The sequence below is a fragment of the Octopus bimaculoides genome, chromosome 7 (assembly GCF_001194135.2).
Source record: "Octopus bimaculoides isolate UCB-OBI-ISO-001 chromosome 7, ASM119413v2, whole genome shotgun sequence".
In the NCBI taxonomy this organism is placed as follows: domain Eukaryota; kingdom Metazoa; phylum Mollusca; class Cephalopoda; order Octopoda; family Octopodidae; genus Octopus; species Octopus bimaculoides.
The window spans coordinates 90,643,921-90,650,731 of NC_068987.1; positions in this window are offsets into that span (position 1 = coordinate 90,643,921).

The window sequence follows — 6,811 nt, forward strand, 5'->3', positions numbered from 1 at the left end:
GTGAGACCAGGACCGGATTAAGACCCATCGAGGCCCTAAGCACTTAAAAGATTTTGGTGTCCCCATAAAAGATTGTGTAATTCAAAATATAAATAATAACAAACCATAAAATAAATTTTTGTTTTTCAAAACAAAACAAAACGGTAAAAGGGAAAATAATGTTTATTTTTGTATACTTCCATTTTATTTACGTTTGAAAAGTTTCCTCCTACTTTTTTGAATTGCAAGGTCTTTGATCAGATCCTCAAAATTCATCTTAGGTAACACATCTGCATCTATACTTAGTAGAGATAAAGGCATCCCGAATATTATTTTAGCAAGTTTAAAGTGATTTCTTTTGTGCCGTAAACCATTTACCATCTCTGTAGTGCCCCTCTCCTTCCCTTAATGCCCTTAGCAAGTGTTTATTTTGCTTAGTGGTTAATCCAGCGATGAGTGAGACGCCTAGGTGGTGATGAAACAGGATGTCCTTTAGTGATGATATGATGTGTAGCAGAGTGTACCGGACTCTCATTATTAAAAAAGGGACGAATGATGCCTGGAAATTTCTTAAGGGTCGTATAATAGCGAGGGTTCAAAGGAAAGGGGACAGACGATAACAACTTTACTGTATATACTCTGCGCACACAATTCCATTTCCGAATCTATCAGTCGCTTGTGTTTCAAATCAACAAGAAAACCAAAGTGATGCAGAAAGTCAGCACCGAGAATAGGGTATGAGAGATTGCAATTATAAAGATTCACTTGAACTGACGCCTCGTAATTAGATCTAAAGTCATAAATCTCTCACTGTAAGTGAAAATAGGAGAATATTTAACAGCTTGTAATGTAATAGCTGACAGTTCCTATGAATTGCATAAGAATTTCACTGGCCAAATGCTGCAAGCTGCTCTTGAGTCTACCAGGAATCGATGCTTTGAAATGGTGTCATACAAAAAAAAAAAAGGTAAAAACGCAACATATCGAAAGACCGCCCAGGGATGCAGTCACACTTAATCCCTGACGACGCCGTTTTATTGCAGTTGGGTGGACGACTTGAAAGGAAACAGTTGTATACACTAGTGATTCCAACAAAACAATGTAGGTCTCCTACGAGGACTGAAAACGCTTACTAGAAGTCCTCCGACTACGAGAATTCGAGAGTGTAAAATATCTGGAAATTTGAAACTGTTCAAGCTTATCTTTTAAAGCCTGAATTCTATCGTCTGTTGTCTTATGAAATATCGCCGACTCAGAGGAAACACAAGAGACGAAGGTAGGAGAATAAGCTTCAACATTACTGGTATTTGAAAAGGAAATATCCAAGATAGCATTTCCCAAGTCGGCCAATTGAACAGTCGAGCTCAGCTTTCTTATAGACGTTAAAATGGCTTGTTGCACATATAATGGGAAGCTCCAGAAAAAGTGTTGTTGCAGCATTGACTCTTCGAGTGGGTTATCCTCCACAAATTCTCTCATTCGTCTCAATAGTTAAGGAGGCCTCTTATCTCTTAAAAATGTTTTGTAAAAGAGTGGGTGAAAACGCTTCTGTTTGGACCTAGAAATCCGTCGCAAAATTTCTAGTTTCATACTTTGATAAGATTTGAAGTCGGAATGGTTGCTAATCAAATCTTTGAATTCGCTGCGTAAGACAGGAGGAAAAACACTGACTAAAAGGTGAAATTGGTGCGTATCTGAATGAATTTTGTTCGCTGCGAAATTGGCTTCCAGCTGAGAAAAGCAAATGGGAGAGTTTCCAGTATATGGAAGTGAAGCGAAGAACAAGGCAACTTGAAAAGCTAAGCTATCGCTATTTTCAGAAGAAACGGACGGGCCAGGTGAAGTCGCCATTCTTTTCGAACAGAAATTAGTTGAAACCACGCAAATGAAAGGATATGAAAAAATTAAATACTGGTCGTTATAGCGAACTTGGAGAAGTTCAAGATCAACTTCATTCTGAAATCACATTCGAGAGAAGAGTTTCCTTGGTGCTTAAGGGTAGATTTGACGGCTATTTAGAGCAAGACAAAAAGTACGCCTTAGCTAACAGTGTTTTCAACGTCTGCGCATGCGCGCGCGTGTGTGTGCGTGCGCGTGCGCGTAAGTGTGTGTGTGAGTGTGTTAGGTGGATGAGCAATTGTTTCTATGTGAGTGTAACGGTAGAAATGGGTCGTAATTTGTTTGGTTTTTGTGTTGGGTAGAGTAGAAGGTTGAAATGTCGGTGTTTATCAGAGTATATATACGTGTTTTAGAGGAAAGCTGGTTCGGTTATGAATTCCAACAAGAGCAGTTGTGTTTAAGCAGAAGATTAATTGTCGTTCACAGCGGAGCCTATCTGAAGTTGTTCAACTACTGTTTTTAAGTTTTTCATCGTGAAACTGGAGACAGATGTAAATATATCTTGTTATTCTCTTTGTAAATAGGAAAATGAAGGAGATTATCTTATCATGTTCTACAGTTCGATGATCTCTTAATCTTCTGCCCACGAGAACTTGTAACAAATAACCTTTTAAATCAAACACAAACTATGTGTTTATGTATGTAAAAATGTGTGTTTGTGCGTGAATGCATATGTGTGTGATATATATTGATTTCAAATTTTGGCACAAACCAAATTTCGTGGGAGGGGTAAATCGATTACATCGATTCCAGTGTTCAACTGGTACTTATTTGATCGACCTTGGAAAGATGAAGGACAAAGGTAACCTCGACGGAATTTGAACTCAGAACATGAAGACGGAAGAAATGCCGCTACATGTTTTAACCGGCATGCTAACGATTCAGCCAGCTTGACGCCTTTACACACACCTATATATTAACATACATATATACATGCACACACACATATATACACACACGCACACACACACACACACACACACACACACACAAGCATGTGTATTCATTCAAGTTTGCGTGGTTTATGTGTTATTTGTAACCGAGATTTTGTTCGATCTTGTTTATTTTCGTTCATCGATCAGTTTTTCTTGAACATCTAGCAATAGTTTCTCTGTGTCTATATTAAAAACATCGATTTCTCATGCCCGTTTCTCTTACTCATTATTCTATAACAGAGATGCTCGTCTACTTTTTAGCAACGTTGCGTTAAACTTCAGCAAAATTATATATACGTCACACTCACTCACACACACACACACACACACACACACACATGCGCGCGTGGGCACGCACGCACACTCGCATCCGGGAGCAGAATAAAACAGATATAGTTTAACGTGTTTTGTTGTAACATAAATTACATATACTTTACACGTGTTTCTCGCGTAACTAATTGTATGTTGCGCAGTAATCGTTTGGAAGACGATTGCAAATCACCCCGAAACGCCAGGTTTTCAGAAGAAAATAGTAATTTAATTTATTCTATTGGTTATCAATGCTAAATGAAAACTATGTGCGCAGGCGTGGCTGCGTGGTAAGAAGTTTGCTTCTCAACCACATGGTTCCAGGTCCAGTCCCTCTGCGTAGCACCTTGGGAAAGTGTCTTCTTTCGTTTTTTCCTCCTTTACTGTAGACAGAAACCCTTAAAATGGACTGTGTCACTACATGACTGGCATCCCAGCTTTTTGCTCTCAGTGAACATTTACAGCGGTGAGCTGTGTGGAAGATTAAGTCAGGGATGGATTCCTTGATTTGACGATCCGTTTGGATTAATAGTTCCGCTCGACCAAATGTTTTTCTGCACTCCCTGGAGTCTCGAAGAGGACAGCTACCTCCAACCAGCAAATGTTTACTTCTGGAGATATGCCGACTATAAACACCGTATGAGAAAAAATGCGATTATGATATATTACAAGTTGAATAAATAATTTGAAATAACAAAATAGAATCCCACGGTAAATTTGTGACCCTCAAACAACTTGTTATAGAATTTACAAATTAGTAGAGGAGGAGGAGGCGAAGAGGGAAGGGAGGGAGGGAGGAAGGAAGGAAGGAAGGAAGGAAGGAGAAGAAGAAGAAGAAGAAGAAGGGGATGATGATGATGCCGCCGCAGTCCTTGTCGTCGTCATCATCGTCGTCGTGAAGATCGCCTTCCACTCAAAGTGAGACTGGAAGACAGCGAAGGCTTTGTTCGAAATGTCTGACTTCTAATCTCGCACACCCTCACCCACCAACCATACTATTTACTTTGCTATAACTACCAGCCTTTAAAAACACACTGCCGATGAATGAGCCTCTATAAGGTTCCTTGGAATGCTAGAAATAGCAATCACGTCGCCCTTGAATAACATCCTAGAGTCATTAAAATAGATATACCTTGCCAGAAAAAAAAAAGACGAGATAATTGCAGTTGAGATGTCTTCGTTTATAGCTTTACTGGATCGGGCGCGAACTGAGGTTAAACAACTACAACAACAACACCAACATTGTTTAGGGTTGGGTGTGGAACGATCTTTACGATAGAATCAATTTACTATTTGCTTTGGGATTCAGCAACTTTTCAACTAAAGTCCCGAGCAAGCACATCAAAAATACTTGACGAGCGCATAAAAAATAGTTTAGTCTTCATTGCAGAAGCTGTGTTTGTGAACAGAACTGATAATTCTAGCATGTCTAGAACTTGGGGATGTTATCCATAACTGTACAACACGCCAGAACCTCAGAAACTCATTGCTAATGCTGTGCCTTAACCTCTCTCGAGAATGTGGGAATCATTGTTGCATCAAATGCGTTATCAAACATTTGGATACAATGATCACCAGGTTGTAATAAAGGCGCGTGGCTTAATGGTTAGCATATTCAGCTCACGATTGCAAGGTCGTGTGTTCGATACCCAGCGGCGCGTTGTGCCCTTCAGTAAGACACTTTATTTCACGTTACTCCTGTCAATAATGTGTGGTATCTGTATTTTAAAAGGTCGGCCTTGTCACATTCCGTGTGACGCTGAATCGCCTTGAAAACTACGTTAAGGGTACGCATGTCTGTGGAGTACTCAGCCACTTGCACGTTAATTTCACGAACAGGCTGTTCGGTTGATCAGATCAACTGGGACCCTCGTCGTCATAACCGACGGAATGCCAGTAACCACCTGTTTAAAATAGGAGTCGAAGAAAGGAAAACCTTTACCAAAAAATTACCAGGTCAGTTTTTCCTTTGAAGCATCTTTGCACGTGGTGAATCTTCTGTAAAAAGAGTATAGTAATATCCACACACCCCCTGGTGGGGGTAAACAGCAGATGGAGTTTCTCAACAACGATTCTTGGGTATTTTAGAAAAGTCAAAAGATCGGTGCTCGAATTTGGTCAAACATTTGTTCTTCGGAACAAGCAACTGCCGTACGGCTGTTGTTCACCCACTCACCCCCATGTTATGTACATCTTGACTGCCTTTGTTCAACCTTTCAAGAACAACGTCCTCTGAGCCACATTTTGAGGAAAATTTACCATTCCTTTGGCATGGATTTGCCTCAATATCTTCTCGTTTATCTTTGATTATATAATCTCGTAGTTGACCAGCTTTGAATGCTCATGTAGATTTAAGAACAAATTTGCGATCGTTATGTTTATATAGTCGCGTAGACAGATACCACATTATTGTCCTACAATAGAAGCGAGATGCTCATTGAAATGCACAAATGTCTCAATAGAGGATCTTGGATAAATATGTACAACAGCGAGACTAGACATATTTGAGGGAAATTCATCTACTACTCTATGTAAGTCGAGCAACCATATAGAGGCACTCTCCTTTCTTTAAAATAAAATACAGTTATCGTTGTAGCCATTGTTGTTTAGTCCCAAGTTAGCTCTGATTGAGAAAATACATGGTCAAAGATATTTCAGCCATGAACATCTTGACTCTCTTTGAAACATAGAGTATCAATAAGTATATTATCCAGTGTATCCATTCTTTTTTAAGATGACAGTGTTACTCGAGGGAGATTTGGCTGCTAATTTTAGCAGGTTAATAAACCGCCTATAAGTTCCCTCATCTTTTCGAACGAGATTCTCTGTATCCGGAAATCAGACGATACGCCCATATCCCGTCAATTCTAGATAAGACTTCTAAGAGCAACTAAAGGAAGTGATTAATCTTCTGTCAAGAAAGCACCGACAACAGGCTCATACATGACCGGATTTTCTTTTAAGATCTGAAGAACAGAAGAAGTATTGCGACTATCTTGAAGAAAAGTTCAGATTTTGAGGGAGAAATAGAAAGTCTAAACAATCTCTGGCACAATTTTTGTGTTGTTCCATACATAATATATAGCAACACAAGAATTTTTAAACCAGCGAAACTGTGAACTGTAAGCCGTATAGCCAACCTGATGAGTCAGTAGATCATTATCTAAACAATGGTCAAATCTGAAAATATTAAGCGACATACGAGATCAGTTTAATATGTAGTCTGATCAATAAGTATCCGGACTATTGCTATAGTAACGAAGCTAAAATACACAGGGTGAAGCCGCTGGGCAAAGATTGATTTTGAAGACTACTGAACATGCACACTAAGTTTTAACGTTATAGCTTACTTCTCATGTTTACAGCTTTGCTTGGAAGGAAGGTGTGTAGCGTGTGATCGTCGAATTGACTATCACAGAGAAAGTTGAGCAGAGAATTCAAGGAGATCTTGTGTAATTGAAGCCTGGGTGTCTTTTTGGTCAACTGAAAGCAGTTTTGGCACAAACTTGGCAGACGCGCGTCTCATACTCAAATCTTCATTGATAATGGGCTGAACTGAACCGTAACTAATCTGCGCATCCTCCCGCATGGTGGTCCGACGATTTCCCCTCTCAGCTGTACGCGCATCTGCAATGTTTTTCTCAGTTCTGCTAGTTGCAGGTCTCCTACAACGTTCCTCACTATCGACA